The sequence below is a fragment of the Bactrocera tryoni genome, chromosome 1, assembly GCF_016617805.1.
Source record: "Bactrocera tryoni isolate S06 chromosome 1, CSIRO_BtryS06_freeze2, whole genome shotgun sequence".
NCBI classification, from domain to species: domain Eukaryota; kingdom Metazoa; phylum Arthropoda; class Insecta; order Diptera; family Tephritidae; genus Bactrocera; species Bactrocera tryoni.
This window is the reverse complement of record NC_052499.1, coordinates 36,321,211-36,346,624: the sequence shown is the minus strand read 5'-3', so window position 1 is coordinate 36,346,624 and position 25,414 is coordinate 36,321,211. Positions and strand designations below refer to the sequence as shown.

The 25,414-nt window shown below is 34.2% G+C and overlaps 1 protein-coding gene across 4 annotated transcripts in view; it reads right to left on the bottom strand.

Annotated features, from left to right (window-relative positions):
* The window catches only part of LOC120782686 (rho GTPase-activating protein 7), a 246,354-nt gene that overhangs the window by 219,275 nt on the left and 1,665 nt on the right, over positions 1-25,414 (bottom strand). The window lies entirely within an intron of this gene.

The window sequence follows — 25,414 nt, the reverse complement described above, 5'->3', positions numbered from 1 at the left end:
CGTTTTCATATATTCTCCCACAGACACATGATATTACTTCCTTGTTGGGTACATTGAACCAGCTCTTGAAGTTTCAGCAATGAGGACAACGAGTGGGAAGGATGAGGATCCTTCAGATTAACCTCCAGCACATAAGGGGATATGCCACCAATCTCGACGTTGTGCTAAACCAAGAGCCGTGGACTCTGGCAGAGGTTAGGGGAATCATAATTGGCTCGGATCCAAGTCCGAAACACTCGATCTGAGGAGGCTGATGTCCGGACTCCGAGCAGTAAGGAATCGAATGTCTCCTTACGTGGGCTCTAAATTCGTTTACCTATTCAAATCCCCAAAACCTGACGGCACCATATCTGCACAACTTCAGCATACAAGAAAGGGCATCCTTACAGAAACTTCATCAGACCGAAAAGGACTCTTGCATTTTGGTACTGCTTCGGTGGATTTCGTGTGAGCTTTATAAGGGTTATTAGGTCGTAGTAAGGTTCATACCCCTCAATGATAGGAGTTTTAACTTGACACTATCGTATTGGTAGTCATTTAGTTAGGCTAAAGATTTTAGAGAAGACAAATTATCAAAGATGCATGCAGAAAGGTGAAATGGAATCATCCCTTCAAGAATGCCTGGATTTTGTTGGGTTATTTGAAGAATCTCGGCTAAAATTGATAACAACCACTTCAATAGTTTGCAACCGTCTCAATACGTGTTGTCGGTATACAACGGTATTTTTATTCATATTTAGAAGTTTTGGATATGAACAGAATTTCTAAATGTCTAAGTATAATCATTAACGAATTCACGAACACTCACCCAAATATAACAAGAAATAAATATATGTACATATGTATAATTTTGTGAAAGCATTTCAATCGTACTAAAGCCCCTTTAGAACTTTGTGTTTGTTAAATTAATGAAATGGAACTACGAGCGATCCCCAAACACCCGCCATCTAACTTACCAACTAACACTATTAGCAACCGCTTACATACGCGTACACAAATAAATATTTATACACTTGTCATACAAACCACATGTACAAGCAGCGAGCGGCGTTAAAACAATAATAATACAACAAGTTATCATTGGGTAAATATGGTACACTTTGCCGCACGCACTTGATGTATTGGCTTTTGACAGCGCACAACCAAGCAAGGAATTGCGTATACGCCAGCGTATCTTCACTCACGAACATACGGACGTAAACGGGGAGACGTCATGTTGTTCATGCGTGAACTATCGTTGTAGTACAATCGAGCTCTTATCTGCAGAGAAGTTTGCAGTTGAGAAGTAAATAAGATCATTTAAATATACATATATGCATATTTATCTATATGTCGACTAGTGCTTTAGAGTCTGCTTATCGTTTGTCCAGTGAGAATTTCATGACATTTCATTGATTGGAAGTGAAGTTATTGCGTTTTAAATGTCAGTATGATTGTGTTATCGGTGCGAAAATGAGCTTCGAACAAAGAGCCAACATTAAATTTTGTTTTAAAATTGGTAAAACTTTTACTGAAATGTTTCTATTGATGCAACAAATTTACGGCGATGTCTATCCCGTAACAGAGTGCACGAGTGGTTTCAACGTTTTCAAAGTGTTTGTGAAGACATAAATGGGCGACATGGGCCATATAGGCCATATAGGCCAATCAAAATCCGTGATCACCGTAAATTCAATCGAAACTGTGCGTGAATTCATCAAAAATCAGCCGAAATCATCATTGAAATTCATGAAAATGGAATTGAGCATCTACAAAACATCGATTTATCGCATTTTGACCGAACATTTGGGCTTACGAAAGGTGTGTGCACGGTTTGTTCCGCACAAATTGATTGACGACCAAAAATAGCTCAGAATCCAACATTCGAAGGACATCATTGTGACCGATTATTTGACCAAAAATCACATTTTAACCGTTAACCACTCCCCGTATTCAGCTGATATGGCATCGTGCGACTTCTTCCTTTTCGGAAAAATGCATTTGCCCATGAAAGGAAAGCATTATGCAGACATAGAGGCCATTCAAAAGGCTTGCACCGGCATACTGGCGGCCATACCGGCCATCGAGCTAAAACACTCGTTCGACATGCTTTTGGACCGTGTAGAAAGCTGTATTGAAGCAGAAGAAGACTATTTTGAATAAAATAAATTGATTTTGCCGAAAAAAAAATTTGTTCTGTGTTTTGTTTTTTTAAGTCTTGTTTACTTTGGAAGGCACCTTGTACATACACATCAACTAAACCCAAATACATTCTCAAAGTTTTCGAGAATACTTATACCGATGTTTAATTTGTTTATTATATTAGCCAATGGGTATTCGATCTCCATTTAATACTTCCAGTTTTTATTTGATGCAAGGGCTGCAAAATGCAATGAACCTGACTTTTCGCCTATAAAGTGGACACCGAATGCTCTTAATACAATATCAATATTTATTGACTCTGATTTGATTTAAATGGTTTGTTTGTTTTTATGCACATTACCAGAAACTTTTACTTCTGTTCTAATTTTTTTAATAATACTATAATTTTTCTTAGATATATTTCTTATACATATACAAAATTCAATACATAAACAATGTATGTATGTTTTTAATATAAACTAGAATATATTTAGTTGCACGGTGAGCACCAAGAAATTTACTCACTGCATTCAACGTATACGTCACCCAAAATAAAAAACCGGTTAATAAGGGAATTAACAACTATGAAAAAACAAAAAAGTTAATAAGACGCTATTCGGATTTTCTACCGATTCGATTTTAAAGACACCAGCCGTCAAGTATTATTGAATATTACATGTAGATTTCAATAATTATACCCTGAACGGGGTATATTAGGTTTGCCAGTATGTTGAACTGTGTCGATTTAGCCATGTCCGTCTGTCTGTCTGTCCGTCTGTCTGTATATATACGAACAAGTCCCTCAGTTTTTAAGATTTCGTTTCGAATTTTTGCAAACGTCATTTTCTCTTCAAGAAACTGCTCATATGTCGAAACTGCCGATATTGGACCACTATAACATATAGCTGCCATTCAAACTGAACGATCGGAAACAAGTTCTTGTATGGAAAGCTTTCACATTTGACAATGTATCTTCACAAAAGTTGGCACAGGTTATTTTCTAAGATAATAATGTAATCTCCGAAGAAATTATTCAGATCGGTTAACTATAGCATACAGCTTCTATACAAACTGAACGATGGAAATCTAGTGCTGGTATGCAAAACTTTTACATGTCACTAAATTTGACATGGATTACTGCTTAAAGTAATAATATAATATCCGAAAAAACTGTTCAAATCGGATTACTTTAGCATACAGCTTCCAAACAAACTGGGCACATAGTTACTAAAAGAAATGCACATGTGAAGGGTATATTAGCTTCGGTGCAGCCGAAGTTAGCGTTTTTTATTGTTTTAATAAATTTAATAATATCAATCAGACAAGCAGACATCAGCAATTACTCTCAGGCATGCCAGACAGCTTGCTAGTCAACAAGCTGGTGGGCAAAATAAATAAAATAGTCGCTTTTATTAAGACAATTACTAGCTACGCGCCAATGCCAAGACAAACAGAAAAACAAAACAAATAAATAAATCAAACAAATAATTAGCAATATAAAAATACAAAATAAGAAAACATTGAATATAAAAATAACAAGACATTAAAATTAAATTTAATGAATTGAAAAAAGTAAATGCAATCTTAATTTTAGTAACTTGTGGCGATTGCAGTCGCTGTCTTTTCTAGGTAAGCATGTACGCTAAATGTTTGTGTATGTGGTGGTTGTATACGTTTGCGTATTCCGTCCTAATTGACATCATTCACATGTTGCTATTGTGTCATAAAAATATTTTTTTTTACTAAAACTCAGGCGCCAATGCAACAATCAGCGCGCAACTCATTCAGAGCTAAGCTGATAATTTGAATCCCTCAAGGTGAGGTAAGGAGAGACAAAGTGAAGTTAGGCGGCACAATGTTTATAAGATAAAGCCAACGGCGGCTGCGAAGAGGTGCGACTGCGTAGCTGCAGCGTAGCAAGCACAATTAGCTCAGATATGTTAGTTAGTACACTGTGTGGCAGGAGAGTACGATTACTGCTTTATACGCCGGACTAGCACACCGATGTGTTTTATACTTTTGTAATATTTGCTAGAGAGTATAATAGTCTTATTTATATCACCTATACACATATAAGTGATCAAAGACGAAGAGACGAGTTCAAATCCGAGTGACGAGGCTTGCACAGACAGCTGCAACATGAGTAAAAAATGAGAAATGAATGAAAACTTGGTACACTGTTTCACGGCATCGCAAGGCGGTTGGCATTGCAGATGGACGTGCCTCGCCCACAAATCACTATTAAGCGAAAACCTGTAAAGTGCCAATACTAGGCATCAAATTAAGATATATGACTGTAATCTGGCACAGAAGGGCACTAAAGCTACAAAAAGCAAGACATTGTAAAAATTTATGAAAACAAAATATAACCTATCCACTCCCCATATAACAGTGCTGTTAAAAACTACTAAAAGTGCGATAAATTAATAACAAAATATGACAGGGCACTTTTAGATGAAATCATATACATAGCTCGTAACCCGCCCGACTGAGTTCATTCAAATTTGGTTCGTGAAATTCCACGCACATTCCTATGTAACAGTGCGAAAAAGTCCCTAGATGCAGAATATTTGGACCCCAGTACTTACAGCTGATCTTTTACTGCAAATATCGGTCAATGTTAGAAATATGTGTATAATTGAAATTTAGGGATAATACCTTCCTGACAATAGAGTCAGAGTGTGTCGAAAATAGGTTGAAACGGGTCAATACTTCCCTTAGCTCCCACATTCATAATAGGACGGTTTTCGAACTTTCAGGTGACTTTATATCGTATACTCGTATATCGGCCAGCATGTGAGTTATCTCAATGAAAATGAGAGAGCGTGTTTTAATGATAACATTGCATCTTTGTGTTTAAAAAAGGGTAAAATTGAGCAAAATCTTGACGTAGGCGATATATAACAAACATATAACATTGGGTGATTATATTCTATATGATTTGTTATGTTATGTGAAGTACCTTAATGAATACCAGCAAATGTTTTATTAGCATGTGGCATGCTAAAGTATGTAGTATTGACAAAAATAGATAAAATTCAGGCGGACCTACCCCGAACTCCCAAATACTACATATCTATAATGATTTTCGTTCTTCTGACAAACATTACGTCGAATATGTTGGTTAGTGTGTGGGTTATATACACATATATAAATGGATGGTACATATAATTGCTTAGATTCCGATCCTCTGGTTGTCGTTTTGCACCTTAAAATATTAATTTGGCTTTGATTCTTGCAAGTTCCAAGAGTATAGTATGCTCGGTTGCAACCCAACTTAGCCCTTCCTTACATGTTGTTAAAAAATACATTTCTTATAAACCCGCACGAGTCATTCAGCGTTCAAGGTAAATCGATGCGAGCAGTACAATGAACGTTTTTGTTATTGTTTATTGTTTTTCCTCTTTTTGTTCTGCACATGCTTTCTTACTAAATATGACAATGACTCAGAGCGCTACGAGTGTACGTCGTCATAAGAGTCAAGCAAAGGGCATGAACTTCGTGAATTTCGCAGCGCTGCTGTTGACAAATATTCATTGAAAGCCGACATGCAACGCTGCATGCAGTGGTATGTATGTATTAATGGACTGAGTACGGGTGATGAGAATTATTTGAATAAAAGTAAGATTTATAATATGTTTGCACAGAACTTATGGCGGCTCATTTATATAACTGAGTGTTAGCTAAATTTAGTAGTTGGCAGCACATATACATGTACATGTACATAGATTAAAAGACAGCCTAACAGCTGAAATACAGGTACATTGGTGAATATGCATATGTATATGAGACCCCTCCATGCATATCGTTTAGTAATCTCTATTAATCGGTTAAACAGTCCAAATTAGTTATGGAGCGTAAATATAATTTATTTGATATATGTATGTATGTCTTTAAATCCGTTGCGAAATTTAGTTTCGACTAATAAGTAAAGATAAAAGTTAGTACAGTCGACGCTCAAAAACCTTTAGTAACTTGAATTGAAAGAAATTAAGTTCGTAAGCAATCTTCTACCTCTTTGATCAAAACAAAAACACACACACACACATTGACCCGATTCAACCCATTTTTGATACACAGAGTTTGCATTGTCAGGAAAGGATTCTTTCAGAATTTCAATTGCATATCTCAAACCTTGAGCAATATTTTGTGTAAAAATCGGTTATAAGTATTGGATCCAGATATTGAATAATGGTCACAAAATCATAATGAAGGCGTCTAAATAAATATGTTATATATTCGTATACATATGTACATATATATACCAGGTGTCCAAAGCACATTGCTTATTACACTTATTCATGGTACATATGTATGTGATAGTAAAGCTAAAGACCACAAGTTGCTGGTTTAGTCTTTTTACACTAAGAACACTTCAAATAGAATTGCGAATCCTATAACTTATCTTTTAATTAAGAGCACAGAGAGGTCTGACTGGTGGTACATTCCAAAAAGCCGCCTACGCGACGTCAGAGCCACATACCAAATATACTAATATAAGTAAAAAAGTAAGACTTTGTTCGTAATATAGTATAGTGCTTATCTGGCGAGGCAACACCATTAGAAACGTAAATGCAAAGCGCATGCGCGACTGCCATTACGATAGAGTCTTCAACGTACACATACGCATATTTGCACAAGCTAAAATGCATAACGAATCAAGTGTGCGAGTTAATTTTTTGCGCTTTTATTTACTCCAGCAGCATCAGCTACTCAAATATGACACACCGTTTGCTGGCAGTGGGCTGCAGGCACTGCCACGAGTACAATGTCCTCTCAGACGGAGAGCCGGTGCTATTTACCTACAAAATACCTAGATAAGTAAGTATTCAGCAAACGGTTGACCATAAATATTTATATAAATGTGTGTGGCTTGTTTTTGCTATTGCTGTTGTTATTCTAAAGTCACATTAAGGCAGTTTAGCAAAATTTGCACTCGCTTATGCACACATATACACACTTGCATGTGCATGCTTGGACGCGTCTGCGCACTTGTCGCTTTGCACACTTTTTGGAAGGCCTCGCGCAAATCTAGCCCACACAGGTATGCAATTTGCATATTAAACGAAACTTTAAAGAGAATACCAAAGCAATACAAAGCGCTAACCTAGGTTAGGCTAATACATAGAGAATATAAAAATTATTGACAATTTTTATATCTTTCGTTTTAAAAGCAACCTAGGTACAAACATTTGTATTCATAAGCAAAACTTGTTTATGCGGCCTGCGTTGTGAGGCAGGCCCCAAGAGTAGTGCGTCGCATTGATTTGTAGTAAAGAAGGCATAAATGGTTGTGTCTAAAGAAGTGTAAGAATTAAACCACATATTTTATGAAGGTTGATTTCAAATTTTTATTGCAAACACCGAAAATATTATTTGTATGTTTCTCTTACTATTTAAACGTATAATTTAATTTTTTTTATTTTTCTTTCATGATGGAAAGTTCTTGACTTTCGACTACTTCAGGGCTGAAATGGTGACAACAAGAGTAAAAACTTCTTCGCACCGATTCTTTGGAAGTAAATAAGCAAATATATTTTAATACAGAAGTTCCCGAACGCTGGCCTGGTCCAATGTGAGCAGGTTAATTAAGAGAGGTTTCAAAATTAAAATTATTTATTAAATGTTTTTTGAATACCACTTCAATGCTTCTGCAATAATATGCGTTTTGGTAAGTTAAAATTCGTATAACTTCCGAAGAATACTTTATACACGTATCTATCCATTAAAGCTTTCACCAAAGATGCCTAAGTATGGTAAGGAGTAAAAAATTATCTCAAACCGGCAAGGAGCTTACGTAGTAATGTTGGTATACAAAATTCAAGCTTTTCTATCTGAGAACATGACATTTCGTACATACATATGTACATCATGCTCCAAAATAAAGAGTTCCCATTAATCATATTAGCTGCCATATTAACTAGTTGACTTTGCTAGAACTACCGCATTTACATATATCAAGATCTTGATATCCGACTGAAAGATAAAAACATAAAATATAATATAATTGTTCTTTTCGAGCTGGAAGCTACGTTGCCATTGCACCTCTTGGACTGACAGCTTTTAGTTTTGGATATAATTCCGATATACTATATATCAGCACTTGCTTAAAATATTATACAAGTCAGAATCATTTCTTATCTGATGTTTTGAGCGCCATCATTGAAGGTGCCCCGACTATGGTTTTAGAGGAAGAAAGTGAACGCGCAAAACCCCATACCCACACCTTAGGCAAAACCACAATTAAATTAAGGGGAAAAAGTACTTATTTTCTTTTTTAATAAAACCATATCTGTAGAGACGCGAAATGACATAGCATCGCACCTATGTACAGCTGATAAATTATTATTAATGTACTCAATATCTGCGAAAGTTCTGAAAATAATGAAACAACGACATTCAATTATAGGAATGTCTGTGATCTCACCTAAAACCACAGCTTCAATCTGACCTGTGTATGTGCGTATAGTACAGCGCATGTCCACTTAAAATGCAAAATGCAGTCAAAACAAAAATACACATTTAATATTTGCAAGTAATTGCAAATAAAAGTGCGGCAATAAATATCGTGGTTGTTAACCATACATTGTTGTGGTTGTGATTTATAACTGAGTTGGGCGAAATATTGCGCGGCAACTTTGTGTCCGAAAGCGTAATAGCAAATGCAGGGGCGGTCATGCCTAGCATAAACACACTCACACACCTCCATATGTATTAAAATAAGTATGTGTATGAGATGAAGCCGTTACACACACGCATATGCATAAGTGTGCCAATTGTCGAAGTTTTTTTGCGTGGGTGTTAGCACCAAGCCCTAAAACGTAGACGACTCTATTAAAAGTTGCTCAATGAAAGAGTAAATTGAAGTCTATTATGAGTAAAGAGCTCTAGTGCTGCATTTAATTAAGAGAGTTTACCGTTTTCAAAGTCAAGCAGCAAGGCATTGGGGCTCTTAATTAAAAGTTAAAGCAAAACAATAACAATGAAATTCATTAAACGCTTTACAAGCTTATACATATATCTTTTGGAGGCCACTTAAATGTCGCACTAGCTAAGCCTCCTAATGAAAAATTTTATCAAAAATTGGGTATATTTTTCAAGTTTTCTCACTGCCGTACTCTCGCCAAGTAATCGGCCAATGTGCTTAGTTAATTACATCATCTCAATTGTTATTGTTTTCGCTGACACGTTGTCATGGGTAATTTGCCACTTTGCGTATGCGAGGCAGGTGATTTGGCACTTCCTGCCGCGGAAACACCAACAAAAGCGTACAATCAAGAAGCAAACAGGAAAATGGGCGAAAACCGAAATCAATTGTTGCTTTACGCTCCTCCTCCTCTTTTGCAAACGATTTGCGTCGCACTGCTTCGGCACCTTACTCTGCTCTGGCTGCTTATAATCGCTCAATTGTCGCTTGTGTGCACGTGACTTTACCAACACATTTGTTGAAAATTACAAACAATTTGCGCGCAATTTTCTAAAGCCGATTAAGGTGAACCCAAAACACTGTGTAATTAGTCAAAATCGACGGAAATGAAAATTCGACAGGCGGGAGGGCGAGCGGTCGTTCGGCCGCGCAGCTCAGGAGAGATAATGCCCGTGTGAAACACAATTCTTTGGCCGCTCTCGGCTTAGGTTCAATCATAGCTATTTTACGGTGTTTTTTGCGCAGCATATTTATATATTTATTCAATGTTTTTTGCTTGAGCTGAGTGAAAACAAAAAGCAAAACTAAAGGTGATTTGCGGTGGCCGCTGGAACGCTGAAAAACATTATTTAAATAAAAAGTAGCGGAACAAGTGGCGGTAATTACTCTACACAATGGCATGAAATCATGGCGGACATTGGTGATTTCATTTTTCTATCTCTCATTTTATTGTGTCGTTTCGACCATGAAATTACAGTAAATTGTAATTTTGCACATTTGCGGCCGACGTTAATGTATAAATCGTTGTATGTGAAATTTTTTATCAAAGAAAAACTAAATATAGAATCTTATCGATTTTTGTTGTTAACATATAAACTAAATGATATATACGTTATACATATATGAAACATATGTTATTCATATGTATGTACATATCTATGTATCTTTCTGAGAGGAGGTGGTGTAATAACGAAAAGCTTAATATTTTTCAGAAGCTCGGTTTCTTTCAAGTAGATCTAGATCCTACTTTGAACTAAAAATACGAATAAGTGCATTACTTAAACGGTAAAACTGTACTTCTTAAAAAAAGTTCAATATTTATAAATTATATAATGGCAAGCAATATATCTTTGCATTTAACCAATATTTTCCCTAGCCTCATAAGAGTTATAACATTGTAAATAACGCAGATTACCCAATATATACACAAAATCGTAAGGGAATCGTTAGCATGTAACCATTGTGAATGTATTATTATTTAATAAATATAATTCCGACTATTGCATATTAGTAAGGTAATCAGTTAGTTCTTTGCATGCTGTGCGCCATTTAGGCTCCTGCGTTCTCTTTTACATGGTGTACTACTCTACTACGAACTTAGCATCAATATTAAAATGTGTTTGTGGGAATGAAGAGCTCCCAATTATATATCCTTCTAAAGAAACTCTAGTTTAGTTGTCAGATGGTTAATGGTTATCCTGAAAGTTCACTGTGAAATCGATTTAGATCAAGGTTTGCAATCAAAATCATATAACCGAAGCAATATGTGGCATTCTGCCTTAGATACTGATACACTATATATGTGTGAAAGTTATTATGAAATTCAATTAGAAAATACTTAAGTGCACAACTTAATTTGTTATAAAAATAAATATTGCGTGATTTAATATATAAATATGAAAATGCCTCAATAACGTTGTTGTTGGTAAACAAGTACTTAAGTGCATACGCACACATACCTAGGGAGAATGAAATATTAAAAATGTGCATGTCCATCTGATAATTTTATATGTAAATATATACTATGTATGTATATGGGTGTATATGTATGTATTCTATAATATTATTCCACAAGGCATCAATCAAACTAGACTACTAGAAACGAGCTAAAAATACGAGCGTGAGCAATCGATTGTGGAATGAAATATATAGGTACATATATGAAATATAAATGCATATGCATGAATAATAACATGTAGATATGTATGTATATAGAAATAAGCGAAAAATTATGTATGAAAATTATATTCTTTACAAAGCGAAGCCAAAAAGCTCGACGAGCATAAAATGACATTATAATTTCTTTTGTAGACAAATATTATTTCAATATTACAATTAGATACCTACCTTATTTATTTATTTATTTTTAGTAAATATAAACAACAATTATAATGGTGTAAACACTGTACAACGGAAGGAGATATTGAAGAAGTGTCAGAAGAGAATTTGTTGGCCCAAAAAAAAGCAATTAAAGGTCTCAATCATCTCGCCAGTTAATGTTTACCGATTTTCGGGCATCCGTAGGCAGTTAGCCGCTTATAAGTCTAAACCATGTTAATTAGGCGGAAAGCAAATTCTATATTGCGCTAAGACTTTCGTTGACTCGACCCCATTCTCGTTGAGCTGTTGCAGCCATTGGATGCTAGGAAGCACATAAAAGGTACGATAGTCGAGAGAAGTTAAGAAGCAAATAAAAGTGAATATAAACAAAAGTAAAATCAATAAAACCAATTAAACGAAAGAAAATCTCATATTTACAATCACTCAGCCGCATTTGCCCCCTCCATTGAGCGGAAGCTATTGAAGAGCAGATGGCAGAAACGACGTTTTGAAAACAGCCACTACGCCAATGACAGCGTTGCTAATACTCGAATGCGATTGAAGCTATAAATTTGTCATGTCTCAAGTAAGATATGTAACTGCAAAATAGTTTCGGGAAGCAAAACAAATAAAAAAAACTGAGATAATGTGTGTGTTCTCAATTTTTATTGTTTTCCATTGAAACAAAAATGACTCATTTTCAGTTTTCAAACTATTACATGTTTAAACACAAAGCCTTTTAAGGTCACAAAACATTTAACTTTACTTACTATTTGGAGCAGTAAAACAAACCTCTAATGGCTCATCGAAAGTAATTACAAACATATATGTACATACATACGTTTTCAAAATCGGGAAAGTCTAAACACTCCGAAGTAAGCTTGGGTTATAATGGCGAAAGGCCAAAATTATTTCTTATCTTATTGGATCACTAAAAAGTCTTAGTAAAATTAACTTAAAATTTCGATTTTTTTCTTGTATAAAATATATCCGCAATCGCTGGTTTCAACATTACACTGCTTAACAGTTTTAAAGAAAAATTCATTCAATCATACATTCTTGCTGCCTCATTTTCCTACAGAGTACTTGGTACTCAATGAAAATGTGTAAAACTACAGTAAGTTGACTGGCAGCTACGAAATGATGCTCAGCTCCATGCCACACGCTGCTTTATGACTTCTCCATTGGAAAGTGCAAGTACAAAGTCGCTAACAACAATGAAGGAAAATGTGAATAAAAAACGAAAACCACAATACACATACCATACGACACACAACAACAAGTTTATGAGCCACGGAATGAGGTTGTCAAAATATAGGAGATCGTTAAACGAACGTCGACCAATGACTTTCTTGTTTGCTGGAAAATCCATCATACATGGCCCAGTAAATATGCAAAGGAATTTTAAATGTAAAAAATCGACTATAATACTATACCTCGTGCACAGAGGTACAATAAATTATTGAAATATTTAGAAAGTACTTTTTAATTTAGAAGTAATCTGAACTATTTAAAACTATTTCCTGTTTCCGCAATGTATCTCAACATATGCATTGACAGTCGAGGTCCAACCCGAATTAAGGGGCTGAATTTTTTTAAGAGAAAGTACTCTATTGACTATTTCGAACTTCCTTGAACGTAATAAGGTATATTTTCAACTATATTTTAGGAATTTTTTTTTACAAAAATGTTGTAAAATAACGGAGTTATGGGCTGTCTTCGGAGGTGCCAAAAAAAGTGCCCCAACTGTTGGCATTATTCCGGCCTAATGAGTAGCTGAAACAAAAAAATTTGAAAAGTTTATTAAACTTAAAGATATTTCCTAAACAATGACCTACGATCTTTGATAAATATCAAAAATTAACAAAATGGCGTAATCTTGAAAAAAAATCGTTTTTTTAGATAAAATATGGTCGTTTTTTTAATGCCAAATTGACAATTTTCAACCAATTGAAAAGATATCATTGTATGGTTAATGTATTAGAAAATACTCAGTTTTAATTTGAAGTCGATCGGTCAATTTCTCGTTTAGCTATGACGCCAGCAATTTGGAAAAATGTCGTTTCCAGAGAAACGGAGAAACGAAAAAAGCAAATAACAAAATAAAATTTTTTTGAAAGTGTCAAACTGGTATAGCCCTTTAAGGAAAATTAATAATCACATCGTGTACACATGGAATAATAACGAGATGCCGATGTAACAATGAAATCAATGAATATGTGTATAGCAATAAGACCTATATAAAATGTATGAGACAAGAGAGCTCACACTAGGATACTCAATCTCAAAGAGCCAGACCAGTCGCCTACAGGGATATTATAAGATCGGAATTGTGGAACGAGACGCAATCAATTAGAAATCAGATTATATTATTTTACCAATTGTTGGCAATTTTTTGAATTCTGCTATGGAGTTAAGGCCCTATTACGGTTTTCAACGCAACCGGATTTTGGTTGAAGTTATGAAATTCGTTATCAACTGAATTCGTAAAAAAGTTTCGGTTGGAGTGTTTTCAAGCTTAACCTTTTTTTGGTTTACGTTTTTCAACTCTGTGCCAGTGGAGTGGAATAGTGTATCAAAAAATTTCATCTGGTGGCAAGCGGTTGAAGCTCAGCATTAACAAATTTATTTAGGAAAAATATTAATAGAAAATAGAAATTAGAAAAAAAAACTTTTTTATTTATAATTTTAAACTATATCAATAAGTTATTATGTGCAAATACATAAAAAGGTAAATACTTTGCTAAGCTCGTGGAGTCACATCCGGATACTGATTGAAATAATATTAAGGTACAGCGGGAAATGTTTCAAACATAAAAGTCGACACAACTTACTACTCCTATGAATATACTTTTTGAAAATAATTAAATTTTTTAGAAGCAAATATTTATTCAGTCATTGGTGTTTTTTCTACATGCACAACTATACTGTTCATAATATTTAAAACCAGGTTTTGTAGCAACCATAGATATCGTAGGTTGCTTCTGCCCCAAGTTAAAACCATTTTAAGCGCATAAAATCAGAGTTTGTGGCAACGTTCCTTCATCTGATTTTTCCTCAACAAAAATTACTGATGAATTTACTATAAACCTTATTTAAAAGCCATATACTAGTCAATAATACTGTGGAAGTTCGAAAGGACTTGAGTGTTCAGGTAGACCTTTTCTCATGCGCAGCACATCAGTTTTGGCTTGAGCATTTTTGTCATTGTAATATATGTAAATCATAACTAATATTTCAGCTGTTTAATTATCAGTCAATTTTTAATTTTTTGGGTTGGCAACACTAAAGAAACTTCGACTGAAAATAGCGGAAAATCGTAATACCAAAAATGAGTTGCGTTGATCTGAAGCTGAATTACTTTAACTTCAATAAGTTAACTTTTAATGACATGGTATTGGATTTTCCTAACATTAGAAGTATGGAATGGCTGCAGTTTTAACTAATTCTAGGAAGTGATAAAAATTATCAAGCGCTTGGTTAAACTCGGTTGTTGCCAGCGATTTCACAATGTATTGCGTGCATTCATATACATATGTATATGTATACGAATGTGATCGTACTCGTACCGAAATACGTATGTAAGTGCGTCGAAGACTGCAACTAAATACACGGCTCATAGCAATTGAATTATATGTGTCGACTTCAAGTAGGTCTAATAAACTCACAAGCAAACATGAGAACAAACAGACAGTACAAAGAAATTGAGCAAGTAATGGAGAATTGTAAAGAACCAAATGAGTGCACGTTTCTTTGCTGAATTGCCCTACTGGAAAAAGTTGAAAGAAGACATTTTTGGGAGCAAGTCCACAAAATAGATTAACGGTTGTGTTTTCTTCTTAATTTTCTTTTTTGATTCGGGTGGTAAAATTTTCCGGAAAATGCATTAGTAGTAGTCAAAATTACATCTCCGACAGTTTCTAGTCTCATTTGGAGACAACTTCTTTAAAAGAACCGAGAACTGCGCTTTGTAGAAAAGAGCCAGCGGAAAAGTCAAAAATTTCCTACTGGGCATATTCAAAGTGCAACAGATATTACAAACTCTAATAGACAACGTAAAGATGGAAAAACTAGAAACGGATGGTCAATGTAAAATAAGAATGTAACAGAAAGCAACAAAAAAATTTAACAGAAGTCACAGTGAACTGCACTGAACGCAAAGAATGTTAAAATTGTGAGGAAAAACTGGAAAAAACATATTGGAAACATATGCTTGTGTGTATATAGTACATGATCATCATATACATATATACGAAAGAGAATTAGAATTGTGTATACATATGTATACTTATGTATGTATATGGTACGTATTTCACATTTTAGAATGTCATTTATGTGTGGTACACCAAGGTTGACTCGTAACGTCAGCGAGTAACAAATTCAAACCTCAATGAGAAATTCATAAGCGAAAACGTTTAAACATACATACATATGTACATACAAACAATCTCAAAAACACGTCGTGCGCATTACGATCGTGCCGCCGAGAGATTAGTATGAGAGACACAATATGAATAATACTTCTGAATGAAAATTCACTATACAACAATATATATATGCAAACACATATAGTATATACTTGTATATATATCATATGTAAAAACATATCATTGCGTGTGATTAGTACATAGTACAAGTATGTATATGCGTAAGGCGTAATTGAAAATGTTGAAAACATACTTATGTATACCTGTATATATGTATGTATGTACATATATATTTTTGCAAAAAATAAGACAGAAGAGTATACATAAGTAATACATAAATAATAATACATAAAAATAAAACAAATTCAGCTTTTTACACTATTTATAAGTCGAAAATGACTGGTTAGATTTTCATGATAAGTTCTATTTGTCTCCCGACTGACAAATAACTATTAAAATAGCGGAAATATTTACTTAGAAACTTAAGATGAAAACATAAATATAAAATACTCGAATTGAACTGCCGAATCACATATATTTAGACGGTACAAAATTCGACGAGTTGACTTTGGGGATGTTCGGGTCTCAATCACTGCGGCAAAAATGTAGCAACTTTTACAAATGTCAAACGTTCGAGCAATTCAAATTTTGTCATTTCTTGCGCGCAAAAGTGACAAAATCGGCATCAACAAGTTTTATGATGGAAAAAATGAGGCAAGCGAAATCGCTCTTTATTTTTGTTTATAACTAATTATTATCATTAATTGTTTTTCACGAGACATCCGAAAATGTGATAAGTGTATATCTGGAGGATAAAATCGAATTGTTTTAAAGAAGTTTTGCGATTTTACTATTGCCCTCTTTTTTAAAATTTCGGTCATAAGCCACTTTTTTAGGCGAAAAACTTTGTTTCCGTGCTTTTTTGTATTTAAGAAGCAAACTACACTCACTATCCACTAAGTTATCCACTGTTAAATTGATTAAAAATTCATTATTAAGACTTCTTAAACTTCACTTCTTCAATGCACCTGCACGCCGCGCAAAATATTTGCAAAATATTTGTTGAAGTATCAGCTGAGTATCTGCAAAAAAACAACAGGATTGCAATATTGCCGCAGTTATTTGCTTGCTCGAACATCCTTTTTTTTCGTAAGAATAATACCCATAATTTCATACTTACATAGATATTTATATAAGTTTATATATACGGTGGCTCAAACGCATAATCGGACAGCGGTTTTTTATACGAAAGTTTATTTTAATTGAATGAAAAAAGCCAGAAAAAAGAACAACAATGATTCAATTTTTATGGTGAGTATTCTCCAATCTCTCATTTTTCATACAACAAAAAAAAACAACAAGAATAAATTCATTTTTACAAAACAAATTTAACAAAAGCAAAATAAATCAGAATTCTTAAGCACAAACAAATAATCGGACACTAAACAATATTGTCATAATAGTGCAAAAGAAGCAACAAAAAATGCCGTTACATTGACAACATATATATGTATGTAATATTTTAAGCAGTCTCTAGTCACTATTTGAGACATTTTGAAGTAAATCCTTAATTTGTGACTAGTTGCTAGACAGACTCTAGCGTTAGTCTCAAAATATTGACTCAAATTTGAGACTTGAATATACTGAATAGAGATCATCATAGATATTAATCGATTGTCGTTTTTTTATATTTTGTAAGCACGAAAAGGCTAAAAATAAATCAATTTTATATAAACTTCGTAAATATTATGAAACAAAGTCAACAAATATTTTTATTTTTATCGGTAATTATGCTTTTTGACTATGTTATAGAACATTTTATATTTGTTATCGACATATTTATTTTCATTCAAGTGTAAAAACATCTCCGAATAATGAGATGTAATAGATCGTCTGAAGTCACAAAAGTTTTCTCTAACTTAAAATCTTGTGAACACAAAGAAAAGAATCGCACGGATAGTAAATATAAAATAAATTTTTGACAGCAATCTTTTGGGTAGGGGCAATTAAAATGCCCTGAGGTTAAAAGGTTACACCCGAGAAATATACACATGTTTCAAATGTTCTTATAAGATACAAGTTTTAATAAAATATAAAAGCACTCACTGAACAGATGTTAGTTTATTTAAAACTTTGCTATGAAACTGTCGCCGGAAAGTTGAGAGGTACTGATCCAACTTTAGTTACATTATTTTCCTTCACTTTATCCGGAAAACATCTGTTTTCAAATAGATGCTTTGTTTGCTGTCAAATAGCATATTCAGCTTGTGAAAGAAATGTTTAAAAATACTTGAGCTGTACATAATTAATTTTAGTGCTTTTCAATTAATTTTCGGCGACTCTGGACGACATTCTGGCATGAAAAGAACAACCATAACTTTCATTTCTAGAACAAAACGATACAAATTTTTTTTTTCTACAAACTATGTAATTGTTATAACTCAATTTCAAAACAAATTACACTCATTGTCCCAAACTTTTTTTCTCTTTTCACTCTCCTGAAGAAAAGTCTGCATATTTGCTGGACTGAATTTTGCAACAGCCACACAATGTGAAAATAATTTAAAAATAAATTAACAAGGAGAAAAAGCAGTAACACATGTGTTTTCTTATTTGCTTGGAGTAAATCAACGTTCGATATACACTTGTTAATTGTTAATTACTTTATTATGCTACTTAATTGCCCTTTTCGTTTATTGTCGCTGTTTTCGGCACAAACGAACGAGTGGCAGCACTCGTTGCCGAAAATATGTTATTTTTCACACACCAAGGTAATGAATTTCCAACTTTAGATGCAAATTTTTATGGCAATTTTACATCATGTCAAAGCGTGTTTATTGTGGGCGTTTACAGCTTTTTCTGGTATTCGGGTTTTTTCCTACTTAATAATATTTTTTAACGATTCGTAATTACCACCGCCAAATGATGGCGACTGCAGGCAATAAAGTGCAAAGAAATTAAAAGTGCGAAACAAGTTTGTAATAATATTTAATAACCATCTCATTTGCCAATAAACGCACATGTGTGTGTGTGTGTGTGTGTGTGTGTGTGTGTGTGTGTGTGTGTGTGTGTGTGTGTGTGTGTGTGTGTGTGTGTGTGAAATAGGCATTACTCAATTAGCAATGATGGGATCATAGGTGGCAGCTTTTGGATGGCGCATCACAGATAAGAATGCCGCTGTAATCAAATACATACATATGTATGTGTGAAATATTAGCTGCCTTCAATTCGCCAAGCATTGGAAAGTAGGCTTCAAACAAACTAAACGAGATGCTCAAGCAAACAGGCAGCAGTTGCGGTGCATCTCCACTGAGGTAATTGTGATAGGACTCTTTTTTGGGGAGAAATTATTTTTTCCGTGTAAAAATACATTTTGTAACCCAATAGTTTCTATCAACGGTTTTTTCTGACCTCAATATAAACTTGTATACGTTGTCTCCGATTCGTCAATCGTTATGGTGGAGCGATTCTTCTTACCGCGTCAATAAATAGTTTAACAACTACTTAGTTTATTTAGTCTTATATCTTCAAACCTCAAAAAGAGTCTTTGATTTTGATTTTTGAGAATAATTTGGAATTTGAGCGATTCACAAGAGTAAAAATGATCTAATATACATATGTATATGATTGTATAAAAAATTTTGGTAGCAGAAGATAGCGGTTATACCTCTTTAATTGGGTATCCGCATACTCTCTTATGGGATTTCAACTCGATAGCGCGTTATTACTTTTACATGTCATTTTTTTTACGAGAGATGAGCGCGCAAAGATAGCGAACAGAAACGGCGATTCGGAGACAGCTATTATAAAAACATTTGTTCATAAAAATCTTCCATTTTTATATTCTTGCAACCAGTTGCTACAGAGTATTATAAATAGTTTTGTTCACCTAACGGTTGTAAGTATCACCTAAAACTAAGCGAGATAGATATAGGATTATATGTATATGATCGGGATGAAGATAAAAGTTGAAACCTGGGTACTGTCTATCTGTCCGTCCGTGCAAGCTGTAACTTGTGTAAAAATTGAGATATCTCGATGAAACACTGTCACGCCTACAAATCGCCATAAACAGAAAACTTATAAATTGCCATGACTAATCACTAGATTAAGATATAAAGCTGTAATTTGGTACAGAGGATCGCAGTAGCAAGAGGCAGTTGTGGGAAAGAATTTTGAAAAAGAGAGAGCTTTATGCGAGCCGCTGTAAATATTGGGCGATTTTTAGTGAAATCCCATATTTCGGGACCCGACCAACCGATTTCGACAAAATTAAGTACGTCGCATTTTTCTTGCATTCCTATGTAACATTGTGAAAATGGAAAAAATTGGACTAAAATTCCACTTGATTCGTTCAGTTTCCAGTATACAAATCAATAAGCAATTAATATAACGGGATAAAACTTTGTACGAATAATGTCTTTAGTATGTACCATTTTATGACAAAAAATTGTTTAAATCCAATAAAACCTGTTGCAGCCCCTAGGTACCGAATATTTAGACCACAGTACCTTTAGTTGACTTTTGTTCGAAAATGTTGGTCACTGTATGATATATAAAATTGAAATTAAGGGATAATCCTTCTCTGATAATGTATTGTCTGCATGTTAAAAAGGGGTTGAATCGGAGAAATACATCCCTTAGCCCCCATATACTTAGTATCTTCGATCTTCCGGGTGTCTTTGTACCGCATTTAACGGCCAAAATGTGAGTTATCCCAATGAAAATAAGAAAGCGTGTTTTACTCGTAACAGTGAATCTTAAAGTATTTTTCTGGCTTTGATTCTTGCTAGTTGCAAGAGTATAAAATGTTCGGTTGCACCCGAATTTATACCTACCTTACTTGTTTGTATTTGTTTCAGCTAATTTGCCATATTTCACAATTCCACCGCAGCCAAACTACCACGCCCTAAAACGAAGCACGCAATCAAGCCAGGTGGCAGCAGTTTTCATCGCGAACAAGAGCGACGCTTGCCAGTCGTCAATTAACGCAATTCGCCCGATGCATCCACCAACCGCTATCTGCACTATCTCCGCTCGTATCTCGGTTGTCTTGCATCATTAGAAAATTCATGGAACAAATAGCAATAAAAGTGGTGATAGTGCTTTTGGTACACACGCAACACGCATCCACACTTTGTTTACATTTAAATATTTAGGAGTTAGCTCCCTTCCCTTTCTCCTTGCTTATGCGTCGTTCGGGGTTTTGCAAGCAATATATTACTTCATATGGCTATGAATGCACACATATCCGAGCCTATTGCGTGTGGCACATCCGCCGTGTGCGTGCATCTTGCACTGTTTACTCGTATATCTTCCAACATACAGACACATACACGAATGCCTTTGTGTTTATGGCTATTTTCATTTTCATAAAAGCAGAGAATTTAAAATTCCATACCATTACACGCATTCGGCCAAGAACTGGGGCGTATTCTAAACTTTAGAATTCCAAGCACGTCTATTGGTGCACATAAATGTGTGAGTAACATCATCTACTTGGAGCAACACACTTGTTCTAGTGTTCTCGTAGTGGAATGTGGCAGGAAGCTGTGATTGCCACAATTGATCACTCGTTCATTGATTTGATCTGTTTGATATGATAGTACACCGTTCTCTAAGCACATAAATAAACGCTTATGAGTTCTTTTGTATGTACTCCTGCTTATATTCACCTACATACATACGTGTGTACAAATATACCGTTTGTTCAACTGAAGTAGCTTGTGATCTAAGAAACGGATGCTTTCGTTGTTTCATTCGAAACATACAGATATACATACACACATATGTATGTATGTAAGTATACTTGTGTATATATGCAAGTGCAATATAACAGATATTATATAGTCTCTTCAAACTTTGTTGTAATTTCGAATTATTTCAATAAGTTTTCTTGTATTTTTGGAATGTGCACCGGCCAATCGTTAAGAATTTTAATGAAATATAAACACTTTAAGGAGTTACATGGATTTACGGCTTTTATTGTATTATTAACTTCTACAACACCTTTAGAATGTTGTCCTAAATTTACAAGTTGATTCGAGTAACAATTTCGGAGATACAGCTTTGCGAACTTGTACGCTTGACCTTTGTCCCAGTTTTATTGTCAAGATTTCTCAAATATTACTCATCCTATCTCCAAGAAATTTTTATTTGAGATTTTTTTTTGAGATACAATTCTTAAGGAATTGGACATAGTAATCGTAATAAATAAAATCCAATTTTCAGTTTTTTTCCTTTCGTCCAAGTTCTAAGTTTAGGTTTTAACTAAAACGCGAATTTTTTACTTTAGATGAACCTGTAAGGAGTTATCCTGCCAACGCGGGTCATCGGAAATGGCATCGCAATGGCCGAGTTTAAAATATTTTTTTCGAAAAATTTCAGAATTTCTTCCTTAATAGTGTATATTTGTAAGAATAAAAAAATTGAATAAAATATTTCATTTTTTATATGAGAACAAAATTGTTGAAAAAAGACTGTTTTTACCTCAGAAAATCCATGTAATCCCTTAACTAGATGAAAAGTTTTAAGAATATGTAGTTAAGATATTAAAGTTAAAGTCCCTTCGGAATAAATTAACTGAACTGAGACGATATTTTTAACAGTACTATGAAGTTTTATCAAATAAATTTATTTAAATGGAAAAGAAAGTAATGTACTCCTAGATCACTCCAAAAACACGTTTGTTTAATATAATGTTTTTTTTTATTATTGGACAATAAAACTTAAAAAATAAAATTATTTATTTAAAAAACCACAAGTAAGGAAGAAATATGTTGGAGTGCAGTTTTATATACATACATACATACATACATATGTATATGTATATATAACTCATCCACTGACCGACGTATCGGCTTGGTTGGTTTAGCTTGAATGATTTGGGTGATATGAACATTAAACTTTTTAGAGGGCGGACCACTTCAATTCTTTTAAAAGTGGCTAATGCAATCGCCAGTGCCAAATTACAGTTCTACATCTTAACAACATACAACTTGTACAGACGGACAGATAGACGAACCGACAGTCAATCGGAACTCAACTCGTCTCATCAGCCTGATCATTTATATACATGTGTATATATAACCCTATATCTATCTCGATTAGTTTTAGGGGATTATGGCCAATTTACATAGAACTTTTGCTTCACTTTGCGCCAGACATTTGTTTTGACAAAAAAGCTCGATGTACGCATTTCTATGAGTACGTTCGCATAAAAAGTTTTTGACACTATTCCAAGCAATATGTTGGGCAGCTCTCATCTTTTAGGCTTTGCCTAGCAACAGTCGCTTTGTTTATTAGAGAGCAACACTGAAACCAAAGTGTTCATTGCGACATACCCTTTGTTTTCTGCGCTTCGATGTTTCAGTATGAACTGTCACGCAAAGCGAAGAAAGTTGTATGTGAATGGGCCTTTATACTCTGTAGCAACATGTTATTTTTGTATGTTCATATTTCCTGGTTTACTTCACGTAAGGAGCGTGTGTTTTCCAAAGTTGTTGCTTAAAAGGAAATTAACTTTAAGTCATAAGTTCGTAGATATATTCCTTTTTTTTTGAATATTCTAAGTGGAGAAAAGTTCAATAAACAAAAATCTACACAGTGGTTTTCGAGTTATAAAATGTATAACTAACTCAATTTTGTTTCATTTATTTCTTGGGAATCCCAAACTAGATTTTCCCGCGAATTAAAATATATTTAATTGTGTCATTGCAGTTGCATACAAAATAGATGAAAACATGATTTTTAATTAAAAATTCTAATTTTGAACACCTTTCATAATATATTTGCATTCGAAATGTAAAACAGCGGTCGTTTTAAAAGCTAAATTATGCATAATTTCAATTGAGTAAGATTATTTACCGTTAAAATCAATTCAAATCCATTTTGCCTATGCAAGAATTCAAGAAAAATATTTTAAGTGTTTATCAAAAATATATACATACATATGTATGTATTTACATACATACATACATATGTACATATGTATACATTTCCGAACTTAAGTAAAACAGAAGTAGACAGTCAAGACAAAGTAAGAACAAAAAGGCATTGACTATAAGAAAATTTATGACGTGAGTCGATCGCCTATCGCAATAGTGGGTGCAGGAATAAGTGACTGACTGACAGAGAGACAGACTTGGTATAACTGGTTATTTAGTGAATAGCTGGCACATGTGCGAGTGTTGCTTACGTGCGACTGCCCGAGCGTTTGCTGGTAGCACCCGCACCTCGTGTTCTCGCTTATAAACTACGTATCATACATACATACATACATACCGTCAATGGGCTATACTTTCATGCAAAAAACTGTAAAACGGACTCGGCTGCTTACCGCACTCGAAATTTGTACTAAAGTATGCGTCACACATGCGCAAACGGAGGCTAATAAAAATACGTATGTACATACATACGAACAAATAGACTTGAACACTTTTTACTAGAAGCAACGAGACAGTCAACTAGCCAGGCAGATATCGAGGCACAGTAAAATTATAAATAGAAGGGGACTGCAACATAAAATAAAAACTAGACAGGAAATAGAAACAGAGTGCGGGTGAGCCAACGTTGAACGAACTTAGGAAAGAAAATGCCGGGACAGAGTGTCAGAAGAAGTGACAATTTGTAAGTAAATAAATGTTTATGCAAAAATTGCGATACAAGTCAGCACAGGAAATGACAATTGATGACCCACGTCGCGACGTTGGCGACGCAGTAAAATAGCAATCGACAATCGGTAATCACCACACAACACACTAAAGCAATATCCATAATAAATATTCTACATAGGAGCACATGCATATTTACATATCTATGTACATATGTACATATGTATGTAAGTACAACAACAATGCCCTGCAATTATACATACAAGTATGTACATACATACATACATATGTACATTCATTCCTACAAATAATTATTCGTCTTTGTTCGTTGCTCTTCAGGCAACAAATATGAGCACACGTCTGACAAATACCTTTACAATCTCAAATAATTTTGTTCGACTAATTGTGTCGTTGGCATTCCAGTTTCATGCTCGTCATTATGTCACACCCATAATTGGGTTATCAGAGCGAATTGATGAACAGAAAATGTGTTTGCGGAAAGCGTGTAGTTAGGAAGATAGATACATAGATATGTACATAGCCGGATAGATAGAATAATGAATGCTCAATAAATACATATGCATGTAAGTACATACATATGTGTATGTACACAGATGTGGAATAACCGGTTACTGATTGGCGGGTTGTTAAATTGAAGAAAACAGCTGATTTGATTATTCAGGGAGACAGAAATATGTACATATTGGAATAAGAAAACCACGAAGATATTTTCGAAACATCTTTGACATTATTAAATTTTTCTAAATATTTTTTTAACACGAATGCCCATAAAAATGTGTAAGTAAAAGCAATGCTTTATTTCCGAAAGTGATTCGATCGTGATGATTGGGATATTTATTTTAGTGACTCCTACTTATTTAATACAAGAATTTATTATTTATATTATCTTTAAAATATAGAAAGTCTCCACAAATAACATTTAGTATAATTAGTTTTAGTATTATTGGAGACATATTCTATTCGATAAAAACTAACTTATCAAGTCA